This window comes from Lynx rufus, unplaced genomic scaffold, assembly GCF_022079265.1.
Source record: "Lynx rufus isolate CCGP_SWC_20201006 ecotype Redwood Valley unplaced genomic scaffold, mLynRuf1.p SCAF_8, whole genome shotgun sequence".
NCBI classification, from domain to species: domain Eukaryota; kingdom Metazoa; phylum Chordata; class Mammalia; order Carnivora; family Felidae; genus Lynx; species Lynx rufus.
Genome location: NW_025814896.1, coordinates 63,262,124 through 63,281,619, shown reverse-complemented (window position 1 = coordinate 63,281,619; position 19,496 = coordinate 63,262,124). Strand labels below are relative to the sequence as shown.

General features: G+C 52.6%; 1 long non-coding RNA gene across 4 annotated transcripts; it reads right to left on the bottom strand.

Moving 5' to 3' along the window:
• Positions 1-2,381: 2,381 nt before the first annotated feature.
• Positions 2,382-15,331, bottom strand: LOC124504169 (uncharacterized). 4 transcript variants are annotated; one of them, XR_006960329.1, is made up of 3 exons: positions 15,193-15,331; positions 6,434-6,554; positions 2,382-3,043 (listed from the first exon to the last, which is right to left on the bottom strand). It is a non-coding gene; the product is annotated as an uncharacterized LOC124504169 (long non-coding RNA). The 4 variants fall into 4 exon arrangements; XR_006960332.1 differs by having other exon boundaries at positions 6,434-6,551; XR_006960330.1 differs by lacking the exon at positions 15,193-15,331 and adding an exon at positions 8,101-8,326.
• Between the last annotated feature and the right edge of the window lie 4,165 nt (positions 15,332-19,496).

Here is a 19,496-nt window from a genome sequence, read left to right as displayed (position 1 = left end):
AGTGACCGTGAAGTTCCGGACAGGCCAGGGCCTTGGGGAGAGGGCCTGGTGAGGGAGCTCGAGGAGGGGCCCAGAGGCCAGTCTAGGTGTCCTAGGGGAGAGACAGCAAGAGTGCTCAGGGTGGGCCGATTTGGGGGTCGTTTGTATCCCTAACTCAGCCTTCCCCGCCCTCCTACATCAGACTCAACCACGAGACCAAACTGTGTGAGCAAATGGTGCTGATGGTCCATGGTCTGGGACGGAATCCTCCCAGACAGGCTGACCAAAGGGGCCAGTCGCCAACCTGTCAGGTCTGCAGGGAGCCACAGGGAAGTGGAGGGGAGCTAGGAGGGGGGAGGGGAGAGGCTGGGGCAGGGCTACCATGGCGGGCGTGGCCAAGGGGAAAGGTGCTGAGGGCAGGGGAGCAAGGCCTGGTTGGCCTTTGAAGGGCAGGTCTTCCTGGGGAGGACACTTTAATCGCCCCCAATTAAACCATTGCCGGAAGCTTTTAACAGCCCCTCACAGCCTTTCAAGGACCGCCCTTTTGTTAGGCAGCCAAGCTGTTATGCAAAAAGAAAGGGGGCTGGGGCCTCTGACCACTCACCCCAGGCCCCAAGGCCAGCCATCCCCAAACTCCAGTCAGCCTCCAAAGAGGCTGCTTGTTTGTGAATCAAAGGCTGGAGAACCTGCTTTGATCTGGGGAAACCCGGCCCTTCCCGGCCTCCCCACCTTCAGTCTCCCCACCGAGGGTGTGGGGCCAGGGAAGCCTTCAGTCCCAGTTTCCAGATCTGCAGTCGGCCAAGCTGATCTCTGGGGTCTTGGGAAACTGCCCCTGCCCCTCATTGCCAGAGGCAGGTCTGCTGGGATGGTAGAAATTTTCACTGCTCCCACTGCGCCCTTGGAGCAAAGAAACCCCAGCTCCACCTTTTTGGGATGCTCTAGGGTCTTCTAGACCCTAGTGACAGAGTGTAGTCCCAGGATGGGCATTATCTGGGAGCCCAGTAGAAATGCAGACTCTCGGGCCCCACCCCAGACCTACTGGATCGGAACCTGCTTTCTAACAAACCTCCCAGGTGAAGTTCAACAAGTACTGCTCTAGCATCTTCCCCTCGTTGGACCTCTCCTCCCCCATCCTCCCCCCAAAAAGCAAGATAACGTGTAGAAATTATATTAACCATGGTAGATTACGGGTAATAGGCCCTCTGCTTTCCAAACTTTATATAACATAATCATTTCTAAAAACGTCAACAACAAAGCCCTTTCTGTAAATAGCTTCTAGAGGACCCCAAATGGCAGGTTTCCATTTGGTCGTTTGGTTGACATCAAAACCCTCCACCCTTGATTTCCACATCTGCTCCCTCATTTTATCCTCAGAATTGCCTGAAGAAGACAGGATAAGCATCGTCATTATACAGGAGAGGAAATTGAAGCCCAGGAGGGTGTGTGAACTGGCCCAAGGTAGTGACCAAGGTAGGCAGGGAGGAGAAGGAATCAGGAAACTCCATTCAGGGCCTCCCTACTCAGCAGGGCTGCCACAGACAGTTGCAAAGTGTGTGCACTGCACAAAGGTACCTGGCTTGAGGTGGGAGTGGGAGCTGAAGTGTAGCTCCTACTGCATTCGCCAAGGGTGTCCTTGTGTGGGCAGAGCCCCATATGCTGGAGGAAGGGGAACCTTTACCTAAAACACGTGAAAGCCCCACACAGGCCAGCAAAAGCCAGGAGCTTCCAGAATTCCCCATGCCCCTCCCCCCCCCCCCCCAAACAAGAGCTGCACATCATCAAGCACATGCCAGTCTTCTGGCTTAGCACTTTCTTTCATGATCCCACTGAGTCTGCAGGACAACTCTTGGACTCACGTTTCTGGATAAGACCCATTCCTTCTGCTTCTTTCCTTGAAGCTGGATCCTTGAAAATCAAACAAGACCAGAGTGTACTCCAGATGAGTCAGATCCTGTCAGAACAAAGGTCTCCCGCGGCCCACCCAGGGATGGACAGGCTGGCTCAGCCAGGGGGACGCCGGTAGGGGTTGGCTGAGAGGGATTTTCTGTACATTCTCAGGTCTTGAAACTTCAGTCCCATCTGGGTCGAGTCTCGGGTGCCTGGTAGTACAGACTGCTAAAACCGACCTTGCTTTCCCTCCAAGTTTCCATAGCAGGCTCAGCCTTATAGAAAGACAGCAACCCCTGGAGGCAGGTGGGGTGTTTAGAACTCACGGAGCCATAAGGTAAGGTAACAACAACAAGGTGAGGCCGTCTGGTGGTGTCTTTTAGGGCAGACGTTGGCACACTTCTTCTGGAAGGGCCAAACAGTAAATATTTTAGGCTGGTCTCCTTCACAACTACTCAGCTCTGCCACCGTAGTGAGAAAACAGCCATAGACAGTATCGAAACAAATGGGCGGGACCGTATTCCAATATAACTTTATTAATGGACAATGGCATTGTAATTTCATGTGATTTTCCCATGCGCCAAAATTTTACATTTTTTCTCGATTCTTTTTTTTCAGCCATGTAAAAACCATTCTAGCTCGGGCGGCACAGAAGCAGACAGTTGGCAGAATTTAACCAGTGGGGTCACAAGTTTGCTGGCCCCCGGTTTAGAGCAAAGGTTTGGAGGGCAGCCATCAGTCGGATTCAAGCCCTGGTTATCGCTCTAACCAATGACGTAATTCGGGGCAAGTTACTAAATCTCACTGAGCCTAATAGGGGTGGTGGTGCCGGTCACTCAGGGAGGAAGCAAGATGAAGCAGCTAAAGACACTTACTAATCTCAGTGACCCGCATACAGCAGGCAGTCTTGAAATGTAAGCAGTGAACATTGCAGCAGGCCGTTGGAGGTCAGTGGAAGGGGGCACGAGGCTGTAGAGGTCAGGGGCCTTGCTGGAGGAGGTCTGGGGTAAGCTGGGCCTTGACTGATATGAGAAGCGTGGTCAAAGTTGAGAGGTCAGGCCTAGGAAACTGGCTTCAGTCGTAGGGTCCAGGATGGCCATCGAAGGCTCTGAAGAGGGGATCCTTCAAAGTGGGGCTGAGGGGTGGTCCGTCTGCAAGGTCCGCCTGACTGGGGGACCTGTGAGGAAACCCCATGGGCCCGGGAGGCAAGTGATGAGGTTGCTGGTGAGTCCAGGTGATTGGGGTGAGGGCAGGGAGAGGGGTCATTATCAAGGTAGTGTCGGATCAATGGGTGGCAACGTAGCCAGGTGTTGTGTTTCGTTTTTAATCACCTGGTAGAGACCAAATTAGCCCCTTTTTTGACTGCAAGCACATTTCCGGGTTAATTGGAGGGGTCACCTAGTGATCTGCTGGTAGCAGGCCTCCTTTGCCACCCACCCACCCCCAATCCAGCAACGTGACTGCGGCTGCCAGTCTCTTTGCTCCCTTGTACTGAGTGGTGCCGGGGTAGGTTCCCAAACCAAGCTGAGCTGTTCAGCCTTCTCCCTTGAGATTTTGTTAACTTGGGATCAGAGGGAATGCGAGTAAGACCTCTGGGGCAGAGGGAACCTCGGGATGTGAAACGCAGACCGGGCCTGCAGCTGTGTCCCCTGTCACGGAAGGGAAGTCAGAGAATTCATGAAAAAAGAAGTTATCTTAACAGGAAGCAGAGAAGAGAGGCTGAGTGAGTGGAGGACTGCCTCCTTGCCCTTTGTGCGGGGTTTGGAGATTCGTTCTTCCTCTGGTTGTAGGAGCCTTCCTGAATCTTTTGAAGAGACCCTTCTTTTTCTAAGCCTCGGCTGAGTTCCTGTCACTTGCAAATGAAGAAAATTGCCAACTAACTGTGTCCTCACAGCTTTCTCACCCATGGTTTACTGTGCGTTTACTGTGTGCTGAGCGCTGGTGCCTCACATCCATTACTTGCTATACTCCTGGGTCATGCTGTGAGCCGGGGCTACTGTTATCTCCGTTTTGGAGGTGATAAAAACTGAGGATCCGGTTTCACCTGACACTTAAGTGGGGTGTTCCCGAGGCCTTGAGCTTGATCTTCTCGGACTCGCTCTGATAGATTACTCTCTCCTAGGCAATCCTGTCCATTCCCGTGTCAGAATGATGCCGTGTCCACAATTTCCAACTCTCAATCTAGACCTTCTGGTTTTGTTTTAAAGATTTTTATTATTACTTTTGCAGTGTTTACTTTTGGGAGAGGGCAAGCGGGGGAGGGGCAGAGAGGGGGGGACAGAGGATCTGAAGCAGCGGGCTCTGCACTGACAGGCTGACAGCAGCGAGCCCAATGTGGGGTTTGGACTCACAAACCGCAAGATCAGGACCTGGGCTGAAGTCAGACGCTTCACCGGCTGAGCCACCCAGGTGCCCCAGATTTTTATTACTTTTTTATGTAATCTCTCCACCCAACGTGGGACTCAAACTCACAACCCCAAGATCAAGAGTCACACATTCTGCCGACTGAGCCAGCCAGGAGCTCCTAGACCTCTTTTTGGAGCTTAAGACTGAGGTATCCAGCCAGGCCACCTGGGTGGCTCAGTCGTTAAACATCTGATATTGGCTCAGGTCATGATCTCACGGTTTGCTAGTTCAAGCCCCATATCCGCTGAGGTCGAGCCCTGCTTCGGGTAAAAGCATGAGCCCCACTTCAGATGAGCCCTGTTTCTCTCTCTCTTTCCCTCTCTCTCTTCCTCTGCCCCACCTGGAACTCTGTCTCTCTCTCTCTCTGACCCTTGCTCACTTGCACCCTCTCTCTCACTGTAAAAAAAAAAAAAAGACTGATGTATCTAGCTACCTACTTGATATAGATATCTTTCTTTCTTTCTTTCTTTCTTTCTTTTTTTTAAAGTTATCTCTACACCCATCATGGGACTCGAACTCATGACCCCAAGATCAAGAGTCACTTGTTCTACTGACTGACCCAGTCAGGCACCTTTAAAAATTTTTTTTTTAATTTTTAAGTGTGTTTTTTTTTTTAGATATTTCAAATATAGATTTTCTAAAATTAAACTCCTGCTATTCCCTCCTTCCATCAAATCTGCCTCTCCTCTCCTCCACCCAGCTTCACATGTCAGAAACTTGAGGGTCATATTTGACACATTCTCCTTCAACCTCCACACCTCCCCTATCACCGAGTCCTAGTATACCTACTTCTTAAACATTGGCTGTGCCCCCTTTCCTGCTCTGCTGTCCCTCATCCAGCTACCTCCACTCTCCCTTGAAAGATAGTCTCCTCCTTGGTCTCCATGAATCCACCACAAGTCATTACCATTCAGTTGCTGGAGACATTTTTGAAAGAGCTCTGACCACATCCCCCCATTCCTTAAAACTACTTAGTGGTTCTAGTCCAAAGCCTTTCCCAAGGTCTATGTGGTCCCACCAGATCTGATTCTTTCTATCCTCCAACCTCAGCTTGAGTCTCTCTTTTGCTCACTCAATATGGACTCCTTTCAGTACAGGTACCAAAGTCTTGTGACCTCAGGGCCTTTGTACATGCTATTTCTGCTCTCTATACACTGTTCTCTCTTTCTACTTCCCCAGCTCTTTTCATTCTTAGATATCCTTCATGTCCTGACTTAAACCTCAGGAGTACCGTCTCTTGAACCCTCCAGGAAATATTAGTTCATAGCACCCTCCACTCTCTGTAGCATTCAGTAAGTATGTGTTGGATATATATTTAATAGTTGTCTCCCTTGCTAGACTTTGACTCTATTTCATTAACCATTGTTCCTGCAGCACCCCATACAGTGTCAGGCACAGAGCAGGTGCTCAGAAATGTTTGCTGAGTGAATGATTGAATGACAGAGGCTTGGAGAAGACCCATGACTTGTAACCTAGGGTCCCAGTGCTGGTGAGGGAGGAGACCCCAATCTCTTGGACACTGATAATGCTGTGTGATATTGGGGTCACTAGGGAACCAGGAAGGAAGAGGCTGAGAAGCCAGCCTCAGGCCCTTAGACTCATGGGAAAGGATGTAGGAATCAGGGTGGGGTTGAAGGTGGAGGTGGGCATCCACTCTAAACGGAGTTGGACAGGAGGTAAGGAGATTCATAGGTCCCACATGAGACAGCGGTGGGGGGTGGGTTACAGGCCACCGCTAATGGAGCCCGGGCTCTGTCTGCACCACACTAGAAGCTTTGCCTGTGTTGCCTCTTTCAATCCCCTGCAAGGTGAGATTATTATCTCCTGTTATAGACAAGGAAATGGAGCTTTAGAGAGAGGAAGTAACTTGCCCAGAGTCTCCCAGCTAGTAAGTGTCAGAATCAAGACCTGAATCTTGCACTGAAGCCTAAGAAATCAGCTCTTTGGGAAAATCAGCCCAGAAAAGACAATGGCCAGACAGGCCCCACACTGGACTTCAGGGAGAGCTTGCAGCCCTGCCCCCTCTCCTCCATCACTTCACCTCTGCAGGCTCTCCATCCCTGCGGGTATCTTTGTGAAATTCCAAAACCTCTTGCAGGAATCCAAAAAGCCTCTCTGTGCAACCCCTCAGGTGGTCAGACCCTCCCAGGCTGGCGCCTACCTCCCTCGAGGATTTCCCCGCACAACTTCCATTTGAAAAGGAGCTTGGAGCCTCAGCGCCTGTCCTGCTGTGGCCGGTCAATGCCCTCAGCTCAGGGATGCAGAGTGAAGGAGCTGGCCTGCTGGGAGAAGTGGGGCAGGGGGTGGGAAATCCTCTCAGAACCTGGCCTTGGGCATTGGGCTTATTTTATTTAACATTACTAATAGACTCTCCCAACCCCCCATTTAACACCGCTTATATATAACTCTTCAAAAACTAACATTATTTATACAACCCTTTATAAATAGGAACGCAACAACTCTATGAGGTAGGTGCTGTTATCCCGACATTTTGCAGACAGAGAGGTGGAAGCAGACAGGGTCAGTGACTTGCCCAAGGTCACCAGCAGTAAGTGGCAGAGCTGGGATTTGAACCCAGGCACCAGGCTCTGGATGTTGTGCTGAGACCTCTCCACTCCACAGGGGAGCTTCTGTGGGGGAAAGGGATCTGCGAGATTCCTGCTCCTCGGCCCGCCTGGCTTCTGTGGCCTCAGGAGATAACGGGTACCTCCTTTTCTCACTCGGCCAGAGTCTGTTTACCTCGGGTGAGCTAGTGGCCGCCCCAAACAAAGGGGATGAGGGCAGAGATAACCCAATCGTTCCGGGCCCGGCTGGGCCGTTGGGAGGGCTGGGATTGAACCCAGCCTGGACTTCGAGAAACTGCCAGGGCCTGGCCGCCTGCTGTTTGTTGCAAAACAATGAGTCAGCCCTGCGAGGAGAAGGGTGGGGGGGTGGGGATGGGGGTAGAGGGGCCTCTCCCCCTCCAGGCCGGCCTCCGGCCTTTCCCAGGGTGGGTTCTGCCCACCCCCACCCTCCCCGCTCTGAGAAGGCTCACCTATTTACTTTTTTGTCGTTTGGCTGTGATAGGAAAAGTATTGAAAAATAGAAAGTGCCCTAGACAGGAAAACATTCTGAAAGCTGAAACCTGAAACCTGCTGGCCTGGGCCAACACCCCAGTGGGGGGTGGTCAGCCAGCCAGGATTCCATCCCTGGGCTCCTTCCCAGGCACCTGCCCATGGTGGCACCTTAAGCCCTGGTCAGTAGAACTTGGATGAGTGGTAACCGACTCAAGGTCACAGCTGGTGCTGATGGCAGGAGGGCAGGGCAGATCCTGTGGGAAGGTTTCCAGGCCCAGGTTACCTTGATGGGAAGAGCCTGGAAACATAGACCTCCTTTTTGAAACTGGCTCCGCCAGGGGACCATGCCCTTCCATCCCCCTTTGGGAAAACCCCCCACCGGGAGCACACGGGGTATTGACCGGTCTCCACCCTGGCTGTCAATGGATGAGCCCCTTTCAGATCCCATCTGGCCATGGTGAGTGTCACAAACCACTCCATTCTTCTCCTGGCCCTGCCTCCTCCACCTCCCGGCCCCTTCCTCCCACTTACCCAAGAAAGACAGTGTTTTCCCCTTGTTAGAACGGGACAGAGGGAATTTTCTCAAGGTCACAGAGCAAATTCATTAATTCATTCATCAGAATCTTGCTGGGCTGCTGCTGAGCCACACTCCAAAGCAACGGGGACGGGGGCTGTGGGGGGGGGATGGGAGAGAGGGCTACACTCTCTTGGGAGCCAGCTGCCTCGACTGGAAAACGGCTGGATAACAGTGCACTGATCCAGACTTACATACCATACATGCAGCGAGGACACGGAGGGATCTCATCCCAGCTGAGTGACAGGGAAGGCTTCCTGGAGGAGGCAGATAGAACAGGTCCTAAAGACAGTAAGAGTGTGCTGGGGCTGGGGCTGGCAGAGGAGGGTGTTCTGTGCTGGGGAGAAACTGAATCCACTCTTCCAGGCCCTCTTTCCAAGCTCTATCCCCTGGTCTGTGAGCATTACTGAGCTCCTCCAGGGGCACAATGCTGAGCTGGGACCGGGGAGAGGATATAGGGCAGCCATCATACAGTTCCTGCCCCGGAGAAGCTTCCTGGGCCGGTGGGACAGCAAACTGTCATCTTCATAATGCTGAGGAAAGCCAGCAAGTGTTATTTTTTTTTTTTTGCTTTTTATTAAAAAAAAAAAAATTAATGCTTTTTTATTTTGAGAAAGAGAGAGAGAGAGAGAGAGAGAGCCCGCGCGCACACGCACCAGTTGGGGAGGGGCAAAGAGAGAGACGGAGACAGGCTCTGAAGCAGGCTCCAGGCTCCGAGCTGTCAGCACAGAGCCCGATGTGGGGCCTGAACTCATGAACTGTGAGATCATGACCTGAGCAGAAGTCGGACGCCTAACAAACTGAACCACCCTGGCGCCCCAGGATGCATCTCATTTAGCCCACACCAAACCCAGACAGTGACTGTTTGTTCAGCAGCCACCAACTGAGCACCTAGTGTAGGGAACGGTCAGCCCTAGGATGTAAGAGGGAGATTGGAGCCCAGAGGTGCAGGAACCAACAGACAGCAACATTACTCATGCACTGTCTCCCTTGGACCTCCCACAGCTCCAAGAGGGGAGGAGTTTCCATTGTTCAGATTCTCCTCTGTTGATTTTATTTTATTTTTTTATTTTTGAGACAGGGAGAGACAGAGCATGAACAGGGGAGGTTCAGAGAGAGGGAGACACAGAATCTGAAACAGGATCCAGGCTCTTAGCTGTCAGCACAGAGCCTGACATGGGGCTCGAACTCACGGACCGCAAGATCATGACCTGAGCCGAAGTCGGCCGCTTAACCAACTGAGCCACCCAGGCGCCCCAAGATTCTCCTCTGTTTAGAATAATCCTCTCCTGCCACCATCTCTCTCATGTCCCTGGGAGACTCTGAGCCTCATCTGTCTTCATACATTCCCCACAGGACCAGATGCAGTACTGAGTACATGACTAATTACTCACTTAGTATTTGCTGAGACTGGTCTCAATGGGGAAAAACTATTCTCCAGCTACAATTGGATCTTGAACCCAGACCACGAATTCCTTAATCTACCCAGGCAGTGTTCAAAAGGTCCCGTTGGCCCCAGAGTCCCTGTCAAAGTGTGAGGCTGGCTGATGGGCTGTTTTTGTGAGAGGAGGACCCGTTGCTGATGACATTGCTGAGCCTTTAAGGCCGCCATCCTACGTGCGGGGGGGGGGGGGGGGGGGGGACATGGTGCAGATCTCTGAAGCTGCCAGTCTCCCCAAGCGAGCCAATCAACACAAGGCATCCAGAACTGTTCTCTGAGCTAGGTGGTATGGGAGGGCCCTGGCCAGGGTCAGGGTGGGCATCCTGCAATATCTCCAACCTAGGGCCAGTCCAGATTTTGACTGTTGTGGCTACTAAGGTACAGACAAGCCTGACTCTAGGAAAGAAGGGACCCTGTGAGGCTCTCACAGCCTCAGTGGGGACCACAGTGAAGGTAGCTCAGGAGGAGGAGATGGGGAAGGGCCTGGGAGCCCTAAGTGGGAACAGGCCATGGGAGGTCAACAGTGCCAGTGTGCATTCTGGTAGCTGTTTTTTTGTTTTGTTTTTTTTTTTCTTGGACTTGTGTGTTTTAATTTCCTCTTTGTCCTTCCTTGGGATTTACTGAAGCCCTCTGGAAAGTTTCAGCTGCCTCAGCTGTGTGTGTCCGAACTCAGAGGGTCAGGCCACGAGTGGGGCAGGTTTGCTGGGGTGAGGCCAAGGAGCTCGGAGCGGGACCATGCAGTGGGGACACTGAAGCTTTCAGCTTTCATGAGGGGCCCTCTCTCTTCCTCTTCCAGGCCCTGTCCTAGCAACAGGGCCGCCCAGAGCATGACTGGGACTGTTTCTTCCTTTTCTTTCTGGCAAAAGCTACGGGAGGGGAGTTCCCCTTCTCTGTTTGTTTTGATTCTGTTGTTTTCTTAAAGAGAGGAAGGAAAACCATCATCACTTTTTCGGTTTTGTGAACAAAGGCAGGCAGAGAGGATGTTCACTGGGGCCGGGACTGTGGGGGCTGGGCCTCCCCCGCCTCCCCCTCAGCCCTCTTTGCAGCCGCTCTGAGCCCCCAGAACACAGATTGGCCACCGCATAGGGTCAAGTTTAGGTGCTGGCTCTGCTTTTTAATAGCCTTTAACCTCTCTGAGGCTCGTCTGTAAAAACGGGAGTTGTCAGATCTGCTTTGCAGGATTGTTGAGATGAAAGTCAAAGGAAAAATACTAACTTGTGAAAACACAGTGCCAGGCACACAGTAAATGCCCCAGAAATGTCGTTCCTTTGCTTCCTTCCACAGTGGGGGTTGGAGGGGTCTTTCCCTTTGGCCCAGTTGTGTGGAGTATGGGGACCTTCCCCACTGAAAAAGGCCCCCCATCTTCCTGCTTGTCCATACACAGCTGGCTTCTTCCCCAGCAGGACCTGCAAATGCCCACGTTAGGAAAAACTCTGAGGAGCAAATGATAAGTAAGGCCGGGGCTCTCCCCCTGCATTGCTGGGAGATGGGAGGCCCCTGAGTTTCTCCTAGCCTCTTAGTCCCTCAAGTCCCATGCCCTACTATGTTGGATCTCCTGGGGCCTACTCCTGCAGCCCTTCCTTTTTTTTTAAGGTGTACTTCTTTTATTTATTTTTTTTTGTGGGGGGAGAGATTACAAGTGGGGTAGGAGCAGAGAGGGAGAGAGAGAGAGCACACACAGGGGAGGGTCAGAGAGAGAGGGAGAGAGAGAGAATCCCAAGCAGGCTCCACACTGTCAGCACAGAGCCCGATGCGGGGCTCGAACTCACAAACCGTTCTGAGAGCTGAGTCAAAGTCAGACACTTAATCGACGGGACCACCCAGGTGCCCCTGGGACAGGCCCCCTTCTCTGATGAGATGGGGGTGGGTGTCCTGACCAGACAAAAAGGGAGCCTCAGCCCAGTGAGTAGGTCCCTGGGCCCCAGCTTGCTCTGAAAGTTCCCCAGGATGTGCTACCTCTCAGGGCATCCATGTTTTAATTTGTAAAGTGGTTTCTGAACTTTTTGAACACAAACGTTCTCTCACAGAATCGAAACGTTTTGCAGCCCCTGCTCTCCATAATAGCAGTTGTACTTTTAAAATCTTTTGAGAAAAAACATATACATGACCCGCAGTGAGTGTATATTCAGTCATGCTTTGAAATGAAAGTGTGTTTTATTCAGCAGCTTCTACATACATTCAACAGTGCGCCCCCTTATATGGGAGACGTCAGCTTATACGTGGTGCTGACACCCAAGGGGGCTTGAGGCTCTGGTCTCAAGGCAGAGACAGTCAGTCTTGGGATCGAATGCTTCCTCCTTGGCCCTCCTGAGGCTGACCCAGGGACTCAGGGACACCTAACGGGCGGTCCCAGGCCCAGATACAAAAGCCCAACAGTGACTGATAAAAATGCATAGAGTAGTGGCTCTTCCTCAACATGTGGACGCTCCCTGGGCTTGAGTCATCACAGTGTCACTAGCCAGCTCTGTGATCTGGGCACGTGCTGCTTAACCTCTCTGGGCCCCGGTTTGTCATCTGTAAAATGGGGGGTGATGGTACCAGTGAGTTTTTGTGAGAGTGAAATGAGACAAGAAAATCACAGGACTTACTTTGCATAGGGCACATTTGGTGCTTAAGAAACATTCTCTTTAAGGGATGCCTGGGTGGCTCAGTCGGTTGAGCGTCTGACTTAGGCTCAGGTCATGATCTCACAGCTCGTGAGTTCAAGCCCCGCCTCGGGCTCTGTGCTGACAGCTCAGAGCCTGGAGCCTGCTCCGGACTCTGTGTCTCCCTCTCTCTCTGCCCTTCCCCACTCACACTCTGTTATCTCTTTCTCAAAGAAAGAAAGAAAGAAAGAAACAGTTAAAAAAAAAAAAAAGAAAAAGAAAAGAAAAAAAAGAAACGTTCCATTTAAAACAAAGCCACAAATGGGGTGCTTGGATAGCTCAGTTGGTTAAGCACCGACTCTTGGTTTCGGCTCAGGTCATGATCTCACGGTTTGTGGGTTCGAGCCCCATGTTGGGCTCTATGCTGACGGTGCAGAGCATGATTGGGATTCTCTCTCCCCTCTCCTGCTCTCCCTCTCAAAATAAATAAATAAACTTAAAAAAAGTAAAAAACAAACAACAACAACAAAAAAAACAAAGTCACAAGTACCATCGTTTGGGCTGGTGCTGTCCCCTTTGGGGGTGGTCTCCTTGTCCTCTCTGGGGACCCCTCCTGGCCCCTGCAGCTGACTTGGCCTTCCCTTACCTGCCCTCCTTCAGGACAGAGCTCATCCCTCCTGTGTTGTTCCCTGGCTGGGCCTTGTCCTCCTGATGCAAAGATCCTAGCCTCCCCTTAGGTCGCTTGGCCAGGCCCAGCCCCCAAGGCCAGCCCCAGCCCCCTCCACCCCACCCCTCTGCTCTGGGGACCAGAGCCTTGGTTCCCAACCACATGAAGGGGGCGCATGGAAAAGCCATAAACCCGAAGCCTGAGAGGGATGTTTGTTAAAGCAGGACAGGTCTGTGGCCAGGGACGGAGCGGAAGCGGGCGTTTCAGGGGAGAGGGATGAGCACCGAGGAGCTGGCATGGGCAGGGCAGGAAGGAGGCCCATTAACACTTCGGCCCGACCGCGCTTCCTCCGGCACCTCGGCCAGGGCGCACACAGGCGCGTTTGTCCCGCTTTCACTGTGGTGCTGTGTTCGAAGCAGCCCCTGCCCCCAGCCCCAGGTGGGCGGTGTAGCCTGGGCACAAATGCCCTTTATGGATGGGTTGTGGAGGAAGACACCACCTCCTTGGACCAGGACCACCCCCCAGAATTCAGAATTGACCCTGGAACGGCCTTCCTCCTGGTAATGTGGGCGTGCAGGGAGCCTGGTCCCAAGAGAAAGGAACCAGGTTTAGAAGGGCAGAGTCCCCCAACGACCCTTCCCTCCAGGGCCCATGCTGGGGAATGATCCCCTCAGCCTGCCTGCTGCCACCTCTTCGGGCTGAAGGAATGGATTTTCATCTCCTTGAGGGGCGCTAGAGGGAGAATGTGCCTTGGCCTGCAGAAGAGAGGGAAAGCAGGCACATCCCAGTTATCCCTCATCACCCTCCCTCCTCCATCCCAGGCGGAGTGGGGACTTAAGCCAGCATCCAGGGACAACCTGGCTGGCTCCTCCCAGGACCCCAGTCTGTGTGAGCCTGGGATTGAATTCTCAGAGGCTCCCTGGTGCTCTTCCTACTGCCGGTGGGTGAGAGAAGTCACACATCTCACAGACAAGCCCTTCCGTCAGGCCCCGCTAGACTGTCCCCATTCACACAGCTCCTCTGGCCCCTCCTCGGCCTGCCCTGTCTTTTGCCCGTTTAATCCATTGGCAGGTGCGGGCACGTGCTGGTTGCCTGTCAGCGCCCCCTAGAGACGGCCCAAGGACCTTCACTGCCACCGGCCCCCAACCCCCGGGAGGATCCAATTGAACAATTTCTATGGAGGTAGGAGAGGTGAGAAGGAAGCATGAGTGATTAGCTCTATTCCCTGTGGCCACAACTCCAGGCTCATCTGGGGTGCAGATAACCCCTTTCTGTAGATATCATTGTCCCTCTTTTATGCCTGGGGATGCTGGGGAGACAGAGGTCCTGCCTTGTGGGGCTTTTCATCTAGCTGGGAGCAGGGTTGGACGGGAGGGGCTCCTACGTGGGGGACAGACCCGCATGCTGGTGGAAGGGCACTCACTCTGTGGCGCCCAGGCTGAGTCCTGCCCGCTGGTGGCCAGTGGGCCCTCTCTGGCTGGGCTCTGCATGTGGGTAGACTCAGGTAAGGGACAGCAGGAAGGAGTGAGAGACCAAGAGCCTCTACCTTCACTCTTTTCCTAGGCCAAGTTCTCAGTCTGAGGAGCTCCCTTCTGAGCTTCCCTCTGATGAGCTACCCCCCGCCCCCTGAACACCCCCTGTGAATATGACATCACCGCCACCATAGCCATCAGTGCTGGCTTGGGTTTATCTCCAGCCTCCTGGCCCAGGCCGAGGGAAAGAACTGAAGGGTGTGACACCAGCCTCAGTCACAAACCCAAGTCCTAAGTCCTTTCACATCCTGCAGAGCCAGAGGCAAGGCAGGCGGTCCAGGCACAGACACCCTCAACACCTACACAAACACAGACAGAAGCACTTCCTCCACACCCAGCACCCACCCCCTCCACAACACGGATGTCCATGCGGACACGCCTCGGGCACAAATGCACTCTTGCCGCCCACACCCTCCCCCTCAGTGGTGGCGACCTACGACGCATACACCTGTGCCCATCCCGTAGCCGATAAACCCGTAGTCCCGTACCCGTGGAAATTTCCTCCAACCACAACCTCACGACACATGTATGCTGTGCTCCCTCACGGATTCCCCACAACCACACAGACAGCTCACAAATACAGACACCCAGCATGTCAGAGTCTCAGCAACACCTGTGTGCCCATGCACACACACAGGCACACATTCTGCCGATACGCACAGACCAGAACCCTGAGCCAAGCCCCTCACCTTCCCCAGCGCTGGGTCGAGGAGTTTGTGCTGATAGACCACTTATTTATAGTTTATGGATTCTGAACGATGTGTGGGGTGGGGGAGAGAGGGAGAGAATGAGGATGTGCAAGGTGTCCGTCAAGCCAAGTGGAGAGAAAGAGAAGGAAGGAAAAGCTCTGTGACTCACTTCCAGCTTAACAATCTCAGCTCCTCCAGGCAGGGGGCAGGGCCCATTTGTCAACCCAGGCTTGGCCTGGGGGTGGGGTGGTAAAGTGAGATCCTGTCCCCAGACCTACTGGACAGAGGAGGTGGGGACCCCATCCAGAGAGACTTGTTCTTCCTCTGTCTGCACCTGGGTGGGGGGCATGAACTCAGCATCCCATATCCCCAGCACCTGTTTTGTCTCCTGGGTACCCATCTCTAGACGCTTCGGCTGCACTCCCCATCTCTGAGCAAACAAAACCCCAGAACCTTCTGTGTTTCTACACCGTAGTTCCTGAGGTTGGACAAACCACCACTCAACAGCCTGGCCTACTGCCCTGCCCCTAGGATCCTGCCTTCACCACCCAACTGCACCCCACGAGCCCCTCCAGCCCTTTCTTCCAGGTGTGCCTGCTGCTCGCAGTGCCCTCCATGCCCCCATACTCATCCTCTCCATCCCTGAGGCTCCAGCTCCTTCCCTGACGCTGCCTCCTGGCCCTGACCAGCTCCTGCCCCAAACCGTGGTTTCTGTTCCTTGTTTTCTGGGTAGTGAGCCACCCCCTCCTCCCAGGTAGACTATGAATTGCTAATGATCAGGCTCTGGAATTTTTTCTTCCACCTCCAGAACCCCATCCCCACCCCCACCATCAGGGTCCTGGACAGCAGGTGCCCCGCAAGGTCTTGAGGGATGGACAATAAGGGATGGAAGAAGGATTGAAAGACAAGGAACTCTGCCTTTGAGGTAACCAGTGTCCCCCTGGACTTGATTCTCGTGGCCAGGGCTCCATTCTGCTGGGACAATGAGGGAGTGAGGATTTCTCACCAGGCACCCCTCTCCCCCAGACCAGGGCCCAGGGACACAGCAGCCACAGGCCCAGAGAGCAGGGCAGGGCCTCGTCGGCTGCATACCTGTTTAGTGCCCTATGACATGGGGGCTCTCATTAGCCTCTGTTAATTGAGGCTTCTAGGGGCTGGGGAGTTTTCCAAACCACCCAGCTGATAAGGAACCATGGTAGCATCCTGCCCCTCAGCAGCCCCGCCTCTGTTTCCAGTTTGCCCTCTAAATGTCACTGGTTTCTGACCTTGACCTTTTGCTCTGCTTTGCCTGAAATTCTGCCTGTAGCACTTGTCTTTCCCCTGAGCCTACACCACTTTGCATCTCCTTTAACTTGCCCCTGGAGTGGGACGAAATCTGCCCGCAGTTGAGGGTGTTTCTTTATGATTTCTCAGAGGGAGCCACATTTTTCAATGTGGAAGTCTTTTCCTAAGTCTGGGTCAGAAGTTAGAGACCTGTCCTTCTTCCTTCTCAGCACCAGCAGGGACTGTGCTCACAAGAGACGCTCCTTGTCTGCTTGTAGCTTCCTTTCTGGCTTGCCGTCTTGCACACTCACACACACAGACACACACACAGACACAGACACGCATGCACACACACACACCCCATAGCAGACTTGCCTCCCCAGAGCCTACACAATCCCCGTTGCAAATGATGATGGAAAAAACAGGTAATGGGCTCTGAGAAATGCACGGGGCAGGCTCCTTGTGGCACAGACTCAAGTGTGTGATCCCAGCCCGCAGATAGCATGTAATTATTTGGTAAGAAATTGAATTCCAACCCCAAGCCAGCTGTCCCGTTTTTCCCCCTCTCTCCTGAGCTCCTTGCCAGACCCACAATGCCTCAGTGTCAGACATGAAATATGGTTGTGATTTTCATGCCTAACCAAAGTCAAGGCTGATTCCTCAATGAGTTCACTTTAGCTGGAAGATAAAGACTGACCCAGATTCTTGTGTGTTGATGTTATGGGGCAGGGGGAGGGTGGAGGGGGGGTTCCAGAGCAGAGGGGAGGTGAGTACTGTTTGGACGCGGGGTCAACTCTGCCACAAAGGGGCTTTGAGTCACCCTCTTGGGAGTGGCCGTTGGCACAGCTAGGGATGGACCTGACCCGCCCGTGTGGCCTTCGTGACAGAGTTGGGAACAGGCCTGGCAAGATTGCACTTCACTAGCCCCTTGAAGTGAGTGTGGCTGAGTGAACTTGCTTTGGCTGATAAAATGTGAGTAGAATTGACACATGCCACTTCCAGGTAGCAACAAAAAAGCTAACGTGTGAACTCTCCGGTCTCCTTCTCGCTGCCACGGTTAATGCTGAAGAAAGGTGTTGCTAGGGGGGGCTTCCTTCAGCCTGGGTCCCTGAGTGAGGACAGCATACTTCAAGTGACCAGCGCTGCTCATTTGGCAGGGGAGAGAAAGAAATCTTCACTGTTTTAAATTTTTTAAAATGTTTCATTTGTTTTTGAAAGAGAGAGAGACAGAGCATGAGTGGGGGAGGGGGAGAGACAGGGGGAGACACAGAATCCGAGGCAGGCTTCAGGCTCTAAGTGTCAGCACAGAGCCTGACACGGGGCTTAAACCTGCAAACTGTGAGATCGTGACCTGAGCCGAAGTCGGATGCTTACCCGACTGAGCCACCCAGGCACCCCTTTACTGTTTGAAAACACTGAAAGGTTGGGATGTTTGTTACTGTGGCACACATGAGCCTATCCCGCCTGATATACCTGCCTTGTGGGGTCGAGGAGGGGATTCAGAAAACAACGCGCACAAAAAGCTTAGCAAAGTGCTCCCAAACATGCTCTTCCTCTTCCTCTTCCTCCTCCTCCTCTTCTTCTTCCTCTTCTGCTGTTATTTCCCTTTTTATGCTTTGCACCAAGTCACAAAAATTTAACCAGGCCCGCTAAATATCTTGTACAGGAGCCCGGATGTGAGGGTGACAGATATGTATGCGGGTAACTGTTGTCTGATGTGCGAATGCCGCACTGCCTGTATGAGTCCAGAGCTAAGTAAGCCCAGGGAAAGGAGTAACAAGTTCACTGGGGTTCTCAAAAGTGAAGTCCGATCTAGATTATGGAGGGGGGTTGGTTTGATTTCTTCAGGCAGAGGAAGGAGGATGGCGTATTCTAATAATGAGACCAGCTCGTTATTTCTTGAGCATCTGTTATGTGCCAGAGGCTAGATCAGGCACACCAGCCCTACTGTCAGCAACAGTAATATCCACAATATGTGTGCTCTTATTATGTCCATTTTACAGGTCAGAAAATCAAGGCCAGGGTCACATGGGTGGCCCAGTCGGTTAAACATCTGACTCTTGATTTCCACTCAGGTCATGATCTCACGGGTCACGGGATTAGGCCCACATTGGGCTCTGTGCTGACAGTGCAGAGCCTGTTTTGGATTCTCTCTCTCTCTCTCTCTCTCTCTGCCCCTCCTCCCCTCTCCCTCTTTCTCTCTTTCTCAAATAAACATTAAAAAAAAAAGAAAGAAAATCAAGGCCAGCAAGGGTACCCAAGTCACCCCAAGTAGGGCAGTGGGCAAAGGTAAAGAGGTGTGGCAACTCTTAACTGGCCTTCAGTCTGGTGCCTCTCCAAGGGCCACATTCTCCAACTCCAAGGACAGCGTTCTGAGAGTGTAATCCATACTGCACTGGGAGACATTTCCAAAACACGGCTCTGGCAAAGTCACACGGCTGCTCATGAACCCACTGTGGCTCCCTACTACATTTTAGACAAGGTCTGGCAGTCTGGCCAGTCGCTTCCAGCCCCTCCTGACCCTTCCTGCTTTGTCTCTAGCTATTCCCATTCATGTTCCCGGGGTTCTTGTCTGTGCCTGAACATTTCCTGACATTTTCGGCCACTTGGATTTTGCTCAAGCATTTGTCTGGAGTGCCCTTCCCCAATATGTTCACCTGCCTGAGGCCTACCTTTCCTTCACAGTTCAGCCCACTTCCCACCTTCTCTCTCTGTCCCAGGTGTTGCTGGTAGAATCGAGCCTTGGGGAGCATCTCTGAAGTTGATTTGGTCTGGTTTGAATGATAGGATGAGAAAAGTTTGTTTGGGGTGCAGGTATTTGCTACTATTTAACATATAGATATTTAGTAGGACATGTGTACAATTTATGAATGTGTATAAATATATCAAAGGTGTGTGCCAAGAGTTGTTTTTCACAATAGCAGTATGCTATCAAACGAGCCTGGAGGGGAGCCTGGGTGGTCAGTTGGTTGAGCGTCCGACTTCAGCTCAGGTCACGATCTCACAGGTCATGAGTTCGAACCCTGCATCGGGCTCTGTGCTGACAGCTCAGAGCCTGGAGCCTGCTTCTGCTTCTGGGTCTCCCTCTCCCTCTGCCCCTAACCCACTCACATTCTGTCTTTGTCTCTCTCAAAAATAAATAAACATTTAAAAAAAACCAAAAACCAAAAAAACACGAGCTTGGAGACCACTGCCACATAGGCTGTGAAAAATTGTTGCAGTTTGCCATTTACCAGCTGTGTGACTTAGGAAAGTTATTTGACTTCTCTGAGCACAAGTTATCCTGTCTATAAAATGGGAATTATCGGGGCACCCGGGTGGCTCAGTCGGTTAAGTGTCTGACTTCGGCTCAGGTCATGATCTCACAGTTTGAGGATTCAAGCTCCATATCAGGCTCTCTGCTGTCAGCGTGGAGCC